The sequence below is a fragment of the Ictidomys tridecemlineatus genome, chromosome 6 (assembly GCF_052094955.1).
Source record: "Ictidomys tridecemlineatus isolate mIctTri1 chromosome 6, mIctTri1.hap1, whole genome shotgun sequence".
NCBI lineage: Eukaryota > Metazoa > Chordata > Mammalia > Rodentia > Sciuridae > Ictidomys > Ictidomys tridecemlineatus.
The window spans coordinates 15,621,194-15,635,433 of NC_135482.1; the positions used below are offsets into that span (position 1 = coordinate 15,621,194).

General features: G+C 42.2%; 1 protein-coding gene across 7 annotated transcripts in view; it reads left to right on the forward strand.

Annotated features, from left to right (window-relative positions):
• Window positions 1–877: 877 nt before the first annotated feature.
• Window positions 878–14,240, forward strand: part of Slc41a2 (solute carrier family 41 member 2) — a 121,472-nt gene continuing 108,109 nt past the window's right edge. For 2 of the 7 annotated variants that reach the window (XM_078052906.1, XM_078052911.1), the window contains exon 1: window positions 1,246–1,351. The gene's annotated coding sequence lies outside the window, so the exon portion shown is untranslated. Of the gene's footprint in view, window positions 1,001–1,245; window positions 1,352–10,877; window positions 11,064–14,240 lie in introns of those variants that run through there. The other 5 variants (XM_078052909.1, XM_078052910.1, XM_005322339.5 and 2 more) reach the window with 4 other exon arrangements.

Genomic DNA, 14,240 nt, shown 5'->3' on the forward strand with positions numbered 1-14,240 from the left:
TGAAAAATGAAAAGTAGACTGATCATTTCAAAGTGAGTTTTCTTGTTAAGGTAGAGACAAGGAAACAGAATAATAGAAAAAAAAAAAACCTGATTTACATCAGGTTACTTCGGGTTACCTTTTTTTGTACAAGAATTAAGTTAGAGACCACTTCCTTGTCAGGCCAATCAAAACTGCTGTTGCTCTTGAGGTCAAACAGTTTAGCTTCATCTTGGTGATGTAGAACTTTGGCCACTCCATTTTGAGTTTTAGCCTGCTCTTAGGCCCAGTGCAAGAGCCCATTCCAAAAAAAAAACCCGGTGGCTTCCTGTATTTAGCATTTAACACCCCTATTGTTTGCAATGGAACATTCATTCTTAAAAGGTGTCCTAAAAACCATCAGAACGGAGAGAGTGGCCTCCACATGCATGACTTCAAATGGCCAAGAATGACATGGAAGTACCTTTCACCCTGAAGATGAAGGTTCAAGTTCAAAGTTTGATTGTAAAACGAAAGGAGGGGAAATCTGCATAAACATTCGCTGGTGCCCTTCACCACCTGAAAACCTATTAAATCATGGTGGAACTCAGACTTGGTGGAAGCGGTGATCTGATTTTTAAAACGAGTCTTCCCTTCAGAATAAGTGTTCCTCTGGAGTTGCCCAGGGGCACATCCCATCGCCCGAGTCGCAGACAATAGATGCCCCCCGTAAGCAGCTGTTCCCAGGAGGGGCTTCACCTTCACCTGGGTTTGAAGGGACACGTGGGCAGGCAGAGCCGCTCCGCGTGCAGCCGCCTCCCGGCGCCCCTCGCCCAGGCTCCCACCTCCCTCGCGCGGGGAAGGTGCTGCGGGCTGCGCGGCATCTCTCCCCTTCCCTTGGACCTTGGCTCTTGCGCGGCCCACGCTCTGCGCTGCACGGAGGAAAAGCACGCGCAGGGTCACATGTGCCCGGGTTTTAATCCCAGTCCGCAAGAAGCACGATCCCCGCCGAACCGAGGCCCTCGGTCTGGGAGCAGACGCCGTGAGTCGCGGACTCGGGGGTCCGGACGTCGGCACGGGCGCCGTGGGGGTGCCGGGCGGGGTGGCGCGCAGGGCGAACGTCCTCCGCGGCCACCGCGCCGCTTCCCCGAGCGGCCCCCGGTGGGCACCGTCCTGGCGCGGGGCCGGGGGCGGCGCCGGTGGCCGGGTCGCCGCGGGGCGGCCACATCACCAGCGCGGGCGGCGGCGGGGCGTGCGCCTGCGCGGGCCGGGGCGGGGCGGGCCGCGGGCGCCGGCTGTCAGCGCGGGGCCGCGACGGCGCCTGGAGGCGCGCGAGCAGGAAGGACCGCGGGCCGGAGCCGCCGCCCGCCCCGCCGCCGGTGCCGGGCTCTAGGTGAATGCCCCTTCCCCGCGCGCCCGGCGGCCGCGGCCCGACTGAGGGACCGGCCTCGCTCCCGCTGGCCGCCGCCGCCCCGGCAGGTGGTCGCGGAGGGAAAGTCCGGGCTTCGTCCGCGGCGCGGGGTCCCGGCGCATCCCAGGTGGTGGAGGGAGGTGGGGCGGGGACCCGCGGGGGGCCGGGCCGGGCCGGGGCGCGCACACCGGACCCTCCTCGAGCGCCCCGCCGCCGCCGCCGCTGCGGACCTGTCGCCCGGCCCCGCAGCCCCGACCCGAGCGCGGGCGGTGGCCGAGCGCGGACGCGGATGCTGGCGGGGGCCTCGGGCACACCGAGTCCGGCTTGGAGGCTGTCACCCGGGTCTTGTCTTTCTGTCTGTACAGTGTGTCTCCATTAAGAAAAGAACAAATAATAATAATAATAATAATAATAATAATAATAATAATAATAACAAACCCCAGTGTTCATTTGTGGGAAGAGATGACACACTGATGCCTGTGACTTGTGGATTACGTTTGTGTGGAGATTACACATGTCATCTTTTGGTAAATGAGTGATTTTAAAAATCGAGATTTACGCCACGTTCGATCCAACTCGTCCCTCGAAGTGTCCACGGAGTTTTGCCACTGCCACCACTATTCAGAACATTTACCTCGTCCCCCAAGAAACCTGTCCCCGTTGGCAGTGACTTCTCGCTTCCCCCGACCCCACCCCTTCGCAACCACTGAGCTGCTCTATGTCCCTGTGGGTTGCCTGCGGTGGACCTTTGCGATAAATGGAATCGAGGATGGGTGTCTTTCCGTCGGGCTTCATTCACGTAGCATAGGGTTTTCCAGTTTCATTCATGCTTTCGTGTGTATTAGTACTTTATTTTTGTTAATAGCTGAATGATTCTCTGAAGTGTCACACAGTTCCACCTTTTGCTCATCTGTTCACCAGGTCATGTACGTTTGGGTTTGGTTTTATTTAGTTATTGAATATGATACTGCCATGAATATTTGCGGACGTATGTTTTGAGTGCACTTGAGCATATACCTAGAAGTGGAATCACTCTGTTTAACTTTTTGAAAAACTCCCAGGCTTTACCAAAGCAGCTGTACCTTTCTGCATTCCCTTCAAGCAGTGTATGAGGGTTCCCAGTTGCTTCACCTCCCCACCAGCACTTGTTATTTTCTATTGACTCCCTTTTAAGTTCTGGCCACTCTAGTGGGTGTGAAGTGGTACCTCTTTGTGGTTTTGATTTGCATTTCCCTAATGGTAGGGATATCAGGCATCTTTTCATATGCTTATTGGTCATTTGAGTATCTTTTTTTGGAGAAATAGCTATTCAAATTCTTTGCCCTAGTTGTCATTGGGTTATTTGACTTTTTACTGTTGAATTGTGGTGTTCATTTATTAAAAAAAAAAAAAAGGCATTCTGGGTTTTGGGACTAGCACTGATTTAAAAAAAAAAAAGCCAACCAACACAATACTAAAATCTGTAATTCTTACACCTGTAGTGCTTATACAGGTATACAGGTACTTGGGTAGATGTTGAATAAGTGCTATTTAATCCTTTCACAACACTCTACTTATTATTGGCCTTTTTCCTGTCCCCCTTCTATTTTCTCTTATGAGAGATGCTTCAGAAGTCCTGACCAGAGTCAAGAGGGCTAATCTGTACTTGCTATTTTCATATATTCTGTGCTTAGTTTGAAAAGTTCTGGTTATCACTTTAATTACAAATAATTTATATTGGTGTCTAGTTAGATGAGCTAATAATAGCTTACTCAGTTAAATTACTCAGAATTTTATATGCTTCTTGCAAAACAGAGGGCCTTATTTTCCTCAGTTTGTGTCATTTTTAGTACAACCATGGGTGGTAAATATTTTTGATGGCATTAAAGAGCCACTTACAGGTGAATGAGCACTGTTATGCGTACTGCTTGTTAATTTTTCAGTATGCACCAATTCAGCATCAGATCTTGATAGCAAAAATTGCTTTGACAGCACCTCCAAGAATTCAGACTCATTTTTGCACTAATCTAATAGATTAAAGAAAAAAATTCAACAATACCTGATAAAGTATAATAAGAAGATTTATTTATTTAAAAAAAATTTAGTTGTAGATGGACACACTACCTTTATTTTACCTATGTGGTGCTGAGGATCGAACCCAGTGCCCCATGAATGCAAGGCATGTGTGAGGCCCTGGATTTGATCCTCAGCACTGTATATGAATAAAAAAATGAAATAAAAGATCCACTTACAAATAAAAAATATTAAAAAAAGAAAAAGTATATAGGGACCATAGCAATAGGATTTTGCCGAGTTGGGGAGAGAGACTGGGCTCAATTCTGAATACAGTGTGGGCAAGTAGGAATTGATATCCAAGGATAGGAAAGTACAAAGGGAGGCTAAGGTGTGGCTTCAGGGTAGAGTGCTCTCCTGGCAAGCCTGAGGCCCTAGGTTGGATCCCAAGTGCTAAAAAAAAAAAAAAAAAAAAATTAGTAAAATAAAAATTTAAAGGCCTCCTTGAGAAGTACAAAGGGGAAACATCAGGGGTTGGGGTTTTCTGGCCAGTCCAACATAACAGGATTTTAGTAAAGATAGATCCCATGATCAATCACCTAGGGGTTGTGGAGGAGGAGGAGCTGATTAGATAGTCAGGGTGGGAGTTTCTGGTTAAACTAACTCAGCAGGATTCTTTGCTAAACCTGAATTTTACAATGTGCACAGATGGCCCTAGGAGAAGGTTCAGGAATTGGATTAGAGTTTGGTCATGCAAGAATCTTTGTCAGTGTTTAAAAGTGTACTACCAAATTTCAGAAGCGTTATAGAAAATAAAAATTTTGAAATAGAAACAGTGAAAAAAGCAACTGATTAAAAGTATGTGAAGTACAGTGCCAATATCCTGTAATCTCAGCTATTTGGGAGGCAGAAAAAGGAGGATCTCAAGTTCAAGGCTACCTTGTGCAACTTGACGTGTCCCTATCAACAAAAAAGATAACAAGGATTGGGGCTGGGGCTGGGTACAGTGGTGCACATTTGTAATTCCAGTGGCTAGGGAGGCTGAGCAGGAGAATCAGGAGTTCAAAGCCAGCCTCAGCAATATAGCAATTTAGCGAGGCCCTAAGCAACTTAATGAGATCCTGTCTCTAAATAAAACATAGAAAGGGGCTGGGGATGTGGCATAGTAGTAGAGCACCCCTGGATTCAATGCCCAATACCACTAAATAAAGTGTGTGGAGAGCAGCTTCAGCTCTACTTCAAACTATGGATTATAAACAGTGGTAATATAATAATAATAATGTTATTATTATTATAATAATATTATAAACAGTGCTAATATTATTGACTCTTTTATGCCTTGCTGCCTTTACTAGAAGAATAAGGTTGACATTTTCAGTGTATAACTTGTGGTTTTTGTTTTGTTTTAGCTATTGAGATTTTTTTTTGGGGGGGAGGTGATTCTGGGGGTCTAATCCAGGGCCTTGGGGTGCAAGGTAGATACTCTACCACTGTGCTACATCTCTAGACCTTTTGAAAAGTTTTTGTTTTGAGACAGGGTCTTGCTCTGTTGCCCAGGCTGGGTTCAAACTTGTGATTCTCCTGACTTGGCTTCCCAAGCACCTGGAATTACAGGTTTGCACCATTGTGCCCAGCTGTTTCTTCTTAATTTACATACCTACTCAGATGAAACCATAGCACCTGAAAAACTTTTTCCTTCGCTGGAAGGAAAGTCCTGCCCTAAGGTGTTTCCTCATAGGAGGTGAAATGTAAAGGAAAACTTTCTCTAAGGCAATATAAGCGCATAAAGAGCCAGTGAGAGCCTGTCTTACTGACCTTTATCCCTGTCTTAGCAATTAGATAAGTTACTGTAAGAGAAACTAATGATAGGGATGGAGAAAAAGAAGTGTCTCTTTAATCTTGTTTGCTTTTACTTAGACGTGTGAAAGTTCTGTTGCCGTTCAGAGGGGGACACAAGCAGTCTCCTCATGAGTTGTGTGGTGAGTAAAAGGGTTTTGTGGGCTAGCCTAGGGAATCAGTCACCATTCACAAAAATAACTGCTATTATATTTTCCTTGGAAAAGACTAAACCTCTTAAAAAAAAACTTAAAGTGGGTGACCATTTCATTATGTGGTTAAATACATAGATTATACAAGTCCATTTCCTTGTGTTACTACTCAAATATTTACCGAGTGTCTAATATGTTAACAAGCATGAGGCTGGGCCCTGGGGATTCAGTGGCCATGAGTTTACAGCCTAGAACTTTGGGACCAGAGGAGGGGAATGAATTTCAAAGGCCAGGAAAGTGATGTCTAAGAGCCAAGATCATGAGCAGGATCAGAGAAGCCAGGCGAAAGGGAAGAGAATGTGCAGTACCTGAGGGTGGAACTTTTCTAACTGCAAGTGCTTACTAGTATTTTGTGGCGTCAGTTTAGTATCTTGTGTGACAGCGTGTGTGTGTGTGTATGTGTGTGTGTGTGTTTGGTACTGGGGACTCAACCCAAGGTCACTTAACCTCTGCGCCACATCCCCAGCCCCTTTATTTTTTGAGACAGAGCCTCTCCAAGTTGTTTAGGATCTCACTTAAGTTGCTGAGACTGGCTTTGAACTTACCATCCTCCTGCTTCAGCCTCCTGAGCTACTGAGACCATAGGCGTGTGCCACTGTGCCCAGCAAACCAGTGTTTTTCTTTTTTTTTTTTTTAATTTTTAAAATATTTTTTTTACTTGTGGTTGGACACAATGCCTTTATTTTATTTCTTTATTTTTATGTGGTGCTGAGGATCGAACCCAGGGCTACCCACGTGCTAGGCGAGCACTCTGCCTCTGGGCTACAACCCCAGCCCTCACCAGTGTGTTTTTAAAAAAGAAATAAAATAGGAAGGATGGGTCACATGTAGCTACTTAGTAGATGGTGAGGGTGGGTGGGGTTGTTTATGCAGGACGAGTTAACCTTATGAAAGTTTGGATTTATCTCAGAGGAAATGAGAAGGCACTGAATTTAGTTGGGGCCTGATTAGATCCATATTTTTCTGAAGGTCTCATTCAGTGTGGAGTCTTTCAACTCAAGTTCAAACTTCAAGTCTCTTGGCCTCGTGTTCCAGGTATTCTAAAATCTGGTTCCAGTCCATTCTAAAGCAGCTTTCCATTGTTTTTATTATTAGAATCTTCTATTTCATAAAGATTCTTTGCCTACCTTTGCATCATGAAGGCAAAGAGAACAGATCTTACTTTTGTCTTTTCACAGTGAATCTTGCAAGTAGCGTGGTGCCTGATACAGCTGTAGACTAAGAAAATTTTTGTTAATACAGTCTAATTATATTCAGTTAATAGAAATGTTATGTAGTAGTGGACGTGGCTTTGCTGCTCCTAGTAATAACTTGCTTTTGAACAAAAAAAAAGGTTTTTATTAGAATTTTTTTCTCAATTGAAGTCATATTAGTGATAGAAATAAATTACCTTTTAAATAAGTGAATTTAACAAAATTTAATAAAAGAGTACTAGAGATAAGGAAAAAAAGCCAATATGCTTTCTATTTTTGGTGTTTCTCCTCCCAAAGAGTACAGGAAAACTGCACAGGTGATTCATAGGAACTAGCAATCCAGCAATTGTTTTTTTTTTTTTTTTCTGCCTTTGGTGGGGGCAGTATTGGGGATTGAACCCAGGGGCTTTGCCTCTGAGCTACATTCCCACCCTTTGTTTTTTATTTTGAGATAAGGTCCCGCCAAGTTGCTAAGGCTGGCCTTGAACTTGCTATCCTGTCTCAGTCTGCAGAGTCAGTAGGATTACAGGCGAGAACCCCCACGGCCTGCTTAGGGATCATCTTATATTTTGTTTGAACTTAGAGGCATTTCTCTGAGTACTCGCCCAAAAGTAGTTTTAGGAGGCTGCTAGGGACAAAGAGAGGTAAGTTAGATTAAAACATATCAATCATTAGAGGTAAGAGGAAATAGATTTTGCTCTTAGAAGTAAGAATAGAACATCCATATGCCTCAAAGATCTTACAAATAAGAATATGAAGATGTCTCAGTTTGTTGCCAGAGAATCTACTGTCAGAGTACTATGACTTCACAGAATTAATTGTGAAACCCAATCACGAAAGGAAAATTCTTCCAGTGTATCGTTCTGATAAGTGGCAAGAGAAGTTATGAAAAATTCATGAAAGGTAGAGATTTCAGTTCTGATTCAGGTTTATTGTAGTGTATTTTTGAGATGTGGAAATTTTCCTAATTAGTTTTGTAGTAAGATTTTATACACACACATGCATACACATCTTGAACTAGAATGCTAGAGTCAAATTTTGCTAATATATGATGGCTTTTTAAAAATACTCATTGAATTGGATACTTCTATGTTCCACTGTGTCCTGTTTTAAGCAGCGCACCATAGGACCAAATGGAAACTATTAACTTGTATAAATTCACAAAAGGAAATAATTCCAGGTGTGGGAAAATATTATGCACACAGCTGTTCACTGCAATGTCATTTTGTCAAGAAAACGTCCTGCTGTAGGGCAGTGATGCATTAACCTGCGGCAGGACACCTAAGGCCATTGAACCCGAGTCTTCCCTCTCTCCTCCCACCTGGGCAGACGGTTCCCCAGAGGTGAGTTCTTTGAGCACTTAATGTTTGTGCTTTCTGACTTTTCTTCTAGCCCAGTGGTTTCCAATCTTGAGGAGGGGTCTCGGTGTCTTCTTGGGTCAGGTAAGGTGGGGCAGAGTGGCTGGGGTACAGGGTGCGGGAACTGGTGTGCTTTGAGTTCACACAACCGTTTGGTGTGTTGGCATTTCACATAGGGTTTAATTTAATCAAAGTGTTGCTCTTCTTAAAAACAAATGTTTATAAACAATTGGTCCAGTTTAGAAAATGAAGTCCTAAGCCGCCTCCTTAGGAATTGCAGGTCTGCACAGATGGCCGCCTGCTGCTTGGTCATGGGAAGCTTCTGCTGGGACCTGTCCACATCCCTGCAGTTTCCTGCCGGTTGCTGGTCTCTGTGTTAGATATACTTTCTCCTCTTCTCCCATCTCTCAATCTTACTTTTCCTTTAGGTTCAGCTAATGATCTCTTTAGTTATTCATTTAGTTGCCGAATAAATACATATTGTCATATACACAAATTGGTTGGATGCTGAGTAGGGAATATGTAGAATTTGTTTCAAAGCTCATGGCCTTGAAAAGGATGACCTTCATGTATATGAGTGCAGTAAGATGTAAGGAGGTCAGAGCACTATGGGAACAGGAGCTTCTGGACTCTGTGGTCCGACGTCTATAACCAAGGCAGTTTATGCTATGGTTATGTTTCTGGGTCTTCAGAAAACATTTATTTATTAATAAATGATATGGAGAGTTAAACTGTGAATCAGAGGTGAGACCACTGAGCTACATTCCCACCCCTTTGTATTTTTGATTTTGAGATAGGGTCATGCCAAGTTGCTGAGGCTGGCCTTAAACTTGCAATCCTCCTGTCTCAGCCTGCAGAGTCAGTAGGATTGCAGCAGACCTTGTACCTATGGCCATGTAAGCTGGTGTAGATCATACCAAAAAATACCTGCAGTGGCTTCTGTATCACTAACAGTGGTTAGAGAGTCCTGAATTCAAATCCCGTGTCTTTATTTTTATAATATAAGAGATATTTATAATTATTACAGTATCAGCTCATTTGAAAATTATAAACCAGAGATTCAGTACAGCAATGTACAGCATTTTTGTGACTGTGTAACATAGCATATTCATTAGTAAGAGGAGAATGAGGTAGGATGTTAGGTTTTGAGCCTTTTATAAAAATATTTACTAATAGTGACTATGATAACATTAGGTAGCATTTACTGAAAGCTCAGTACAATTTTCTAAGTGATTGATATGTATTAAGTCACTTAATCCTCACAATAACCCAATAAAGAGGATATTTATTTTTTTTCATGAGGAAACTGAAGTCTAGAAGCAAGTGTTCCATAGCTAGTGACAATCAAGATGTAATTTGGAAACAAATTTTCCCTCTTAACTGAAGTGTGAAAAATTTGTTGAATTAGTCACTTATTATTTCACCATAAAAATCACCCAATATAAATCATGTTATTGACGTACCTAACAATAGCATAGGAAATAGCTCTCTAAACTATGTTCAGTTGCAGATTGCACAAAGCATTTGCTATAAAGATTCCACATGAATAATACAATTTTAAATAGATAGTTATTATTCTCCTTTTAAAAAATGTACCTGACCGAAACCTATAAATTGAGGTCTGGAATTATGATCATGTATGGATTTTTATAATCTGAATTTAAGCACTTCTATTTCTCCTAAGAACACATACTCTTCCTTTCTCAATCCCTAAAAGGCAGTGTTTAAAAGGCAGGCTAGTAGGCATGTATTTGAGCATCAGCAAGGGGGTACCACAAGAGAGAGAAAACTTAAATAATTCAATATTTTATAATTTTTTTTTTTGTACTGGGGATTGAACCCAGAGAGGCTTACCCGCTGAGTCACATTCCCAGCCCATTTTTGTGTATTATTTAGAGAAAAGGTCTTTCTGAGTTGCTTAGGGTCTTGCTAACTTGCTGAGGCTGGCTTTGAACTTGTAATACTCCTGCCTCAACCTCCCAAGCTGTTGGGATTACAGTGTTTTATAATTCTTAAAACAAGAAGCATTCATGGGAGAAATCAGGCCTTTTGGACACCTGAACTTATTTTGTTTGGCTTTTGAGTACACGTGATGGGTTAGGGGAAGATGTACCTCAGTCCTCATGGTATTCTGGCCCTCTGAAGTAGCTTGGGCCTGATGTAGTTATTTTTCACAGTCATCCCAACAAATAAAAGCTATAAATGAAATCATGGTATGAAAAATAGAATGTCATAGACTAACGAGTTTGCCTAGAGTGTTTGGGATCTATTAGCTGAATGAGGGCTGTTGTCTTTTAGTTGTGCTGTTCTTTGGGAGAATGTGTGGAGAGAGGAGGAAAGAAAGTAGAAGAGATTTTCGAGTTCCTGGGAGTTTAAAAATAGAGGAAACTGCAAGTAACCTTTAAAAATAAGTGTAGAATAATATTGACCAGGAAAATTTTTATTGATACTTTATGAAATGCAAAAATCAGGACATAAAACCTTATGTATAACATGAACCCCGTTTTTGTTTTATACATGTATTTGGAACAGTCAAGTTCATTGCATAGACCAGTGATCATCTGTGGATGATGGCTTTCCAGGATCGACAGTTTTTGTCTACCCTCAGTTCTTTCTTTATGTAGAAAGAAAAAGAATAAAAGAGAACTCTGTGGACATGAGAAGCAAAGGATTGTCCAGTGTTTTTCTGAGCAAAGACCATGTACGGCAGGGAAATTGGGTGGGTGGCCTGGGAGTAGTTTGATCTTGAGCTCTGAGTTGGACTGCGAGTCCTCCAGAAAAGGGCTCCTTGTTTTTCTTTTGTGTTAACTGGTATTGAATTTTAAAAAGTGCTCGGCCCTGACCAAAGTGTAGAGAAGAGAGATGATTGCAGGGGGTAAAGGTACTGAAATAGGTCATTGTTTCAATTGGATGCCAATTGAAACCACACTGTGTACCTGTCCCTCACCTCAGCAGCATGGAGTCTCTGCTCAGGAGTCTGTGCACTCAACCTCTTAGGGAGAGCAGTTTGGGGAGGCAAAAGGTCTAGCTTCATCCTCAGTGTGAAGGTGTCCCCAGGGACCCTCTGTGGGAGCTGTCTGTGCTGCTTAGTCACCTAGAGGAGGTAAGGGACTTCAGTGGCCAGCTCGCGGGTGGAGGGTGTCAATGCATGCTGGGCACAGGGAAAGGGAAGGACATATGGAGGATGGGCAGAAGTGCTCTGAGTAAATATTTGAAATGCGATAGCCTGGAAAATTATGGGGCCTTCATGATCTTAGAGCCTGGAGTGAAATGATTACTTGTGGCAAGTACTTTTTTTTTTTTCCCCTTTCACTTTTCTTGAAAGTTCATTTTTCTGTTAAACATTGGTACATCGACTTCTTTTCTTCCTTTTAAATGTTGGCCCCTTGGCATCTTTTCTACACCTTAAAATTCTGGAAGCTTTTATTTTTAACTTTTAGCTTATTTATTCAGTGAGTCAAATTATGTTTTAAGTTGGTTGTAGAAGTGGGTATGCATTTTTAAAAATGGGACCCTAAGAGTATTAGAATGTGATAAAAGAATAAAATATGAAAGTGTACTTTTGTATGAATTCCAAATAACAGTTTCTACTCATTTGAAATGATAATGAGCTATAGTTGCTTAGCTTCTAAATATGAGGATTTCAGATTTATTACAGATTTATAAGTGTTAGAGAAATAGTTAAGGATATGTTTTATTATCATGTATTCTATCTTTTGTTACACAAGTGTTGTGTCAGCTTATAAAAACCCCTACAAGAAATATTGAGTTAAAAAAAATAGAAGTACAAAATCATTCCAGAATAGGAATATAATATTAGGTGAATAAGTTGATCATAAGATTTGACTTTCAGATGGAGCTGTTTCCTCCCTGCTAAAAACAGATGGCTCCATCTCTATTAAAGAAAAGCAAAAATACCAGTATTCCAGTGTCAAGGCTCCGTGTGTGTGTGTGTGTGTGTGTGTGTGTGTGTGTGTGTGTGTGTGTGTGAGAGAGAGAGAGAGAGAGAGAGGGGGGGGGGGAACACCCTTTCTGTTGTTTGAGGGCAATTCCTCAACTTCAGAATAGCTCTCTGGTTCAGCTTGTTTGCCCTCCAGCCCTTCTTAGTCCTGTTCCAAATAGCGGCACAAAAACTTAGAATAATTGCTTCCTATATTATAAAACTGCTTATTTGTTGCTATTATTTAATCAAATCCCTAGTTCCATGATATTGTTCGCCTTCCAGTTGGTTTCCATGGGGGTAGATAAGACCTGCCTGGTGGCCCTGGTAGAACACACTGTACTGTCCTAGGCGGTGCACCTTGTTCTTTGGACACCTACGGTATTTAATCTGTCAACATTTTCCCAGTGGGTAGAGTTGCTTTAACAGTTGATTCCGTCTTTGTTGATCCATTGGCTTATTGATTTTGTTTTCTGTTTTTGTTTTGTTTTTGAGATAGTGTCACTGGGCTGCCCAGGCTGGCCTGGAACTCCTGGGCTTAGCCAAGCCTTCCACCTTAGTCTCCCCAGTAGCTGATTTTGGCTTTTTTTTTTTTTTTGGTGTAGCCTTCTTCCAAATAAAGATTCTTTAAAAATAACTAATAAATTTCTTTTGTTAGTGAGGGGGATTAGAGGTTCTCATGATTCTGAGAATGAAATGAGCTGCTCTGGGTCATTTGGAAGGTTATGACACATATTGAGGATTTATTATACAAAGGATTTATCATTCCCACTATTATTTCTGCAGGCTTAAACAAATTCTTTGCAAATATTCAGCTATCTCTTTGGCATGAAGAAACGCTGGGGTTAATACCTTTTATGGCATTGCTCTTTCCTGTCCGTGGGCGACCTTAGAAGTGAGAGGTGGCTTCAGGGAGTTCTGCTGGCTTCTGGGTGTCAGTAGCTGAATTATGCCTGGGACTGCTCAAGCTTCTGTGTGCCGGGTCGAGGCCACCAGTTTTATAGCAATCTGTGTATGCGGAGGTTAAATGCCCTTCACTCTTCTCTCATTTTCCCCTCTTGTCAAAAATGTTTGATGTCACTACCTGTTGCCCTAAATGAAACTGTGAGCTCTGGAGCTGAGTTTAGGCAGAAAGCTTCCAGTTTAAGCCAATAAAGTTGAGATTTTTCTCAGAAGCCCTGTGGATAAGAATAATGAAAAGGTAAAAATGGTTTAATAAAAGCTTAGAGCTAGTCAAGGTGGAGAAGAGACGACTTCAGTGTGATTCCATTATCAAGACTCATGGTCTTTGCGGGTTCTGATATGTTCTTATGGAAACCCAAGGGAGAACTCTTTGGAGACATGTGATCTCATGGTAGCTTCTTCAGGCAAGAGGGATTTTTTGTTTTATTAGAAATAAAGAAGCTAAGTTCAGAATCATAAAACTAATGTCTAATAGTCTGCTAGGACTTTAAATTTTTCTCTTTAAAATGAGAGGAGTTGGGCATGGTGGAGCCCACCTGTAATCCTGGCTCCTCAAGAAGCTGGGACAGAAGGATTGCAAGTTCAAGGCCAGCAGGCACAATTTCGTAATTTCAAAAATAAACAAAAAAAGCACGGGGAATGTAGCTCAGTGGTAGAGTATTTGGCTAGCATGTGTGAGACCCTGTATGACCCCTGGTATCTTTCTTTCTTTCTTTATTTTTTAAAGAGAGAGAGAGATGGAAAGAGAGACAGTTTATTAATATTTATTTTTTAGTTCTCAGCGGACACAACATCTTTGTTTGTATGAGGTGCTGAGGATCGAACCCGGGCTGCACGCATGCCAGATGAGCGCACTACTGCTTGAGCCACATCCCCAGCCCCTGGTATCTTTATTTAAAAGAAAAAAAAAAGAGGGAAAATGAGTGAAGCCTAATTTATTCAGATTTGAATTTTTAAATGAAAATAATTAAAGAAAATTGAGCAGCCATAGAATCAGCTTGCTGCTTGAGTGCTGCAAAGAGCAAGTGGAGTGAGCATCATCCTTATCTTTATGAACCCATCCCACAATGAAGTACTGAGTGTTATTCAAAGGAATAAAAACAATTTATCAAACAAGAAAATAATTTGTACTGTATCAGCTGAGGTCCGGTTTTGTTTGGCATGGCCTTTCTAGAAGTTAATTGAGTTGACTACATAACATATCTTGTTTTGTGATTAGTGCATTTTAATAACAAAAAGAAACATCAGACACACAGAGGAACTGAAAGGAGCGGAAAACATGCTTGCAGGAGGGCTTAAGAAAGAAGAGGTAATAACCAAAGTATGACCCACGAGTGGGTGGTTGTGTGCCTCTGTGGGTGTGATGGGACAGTGGTT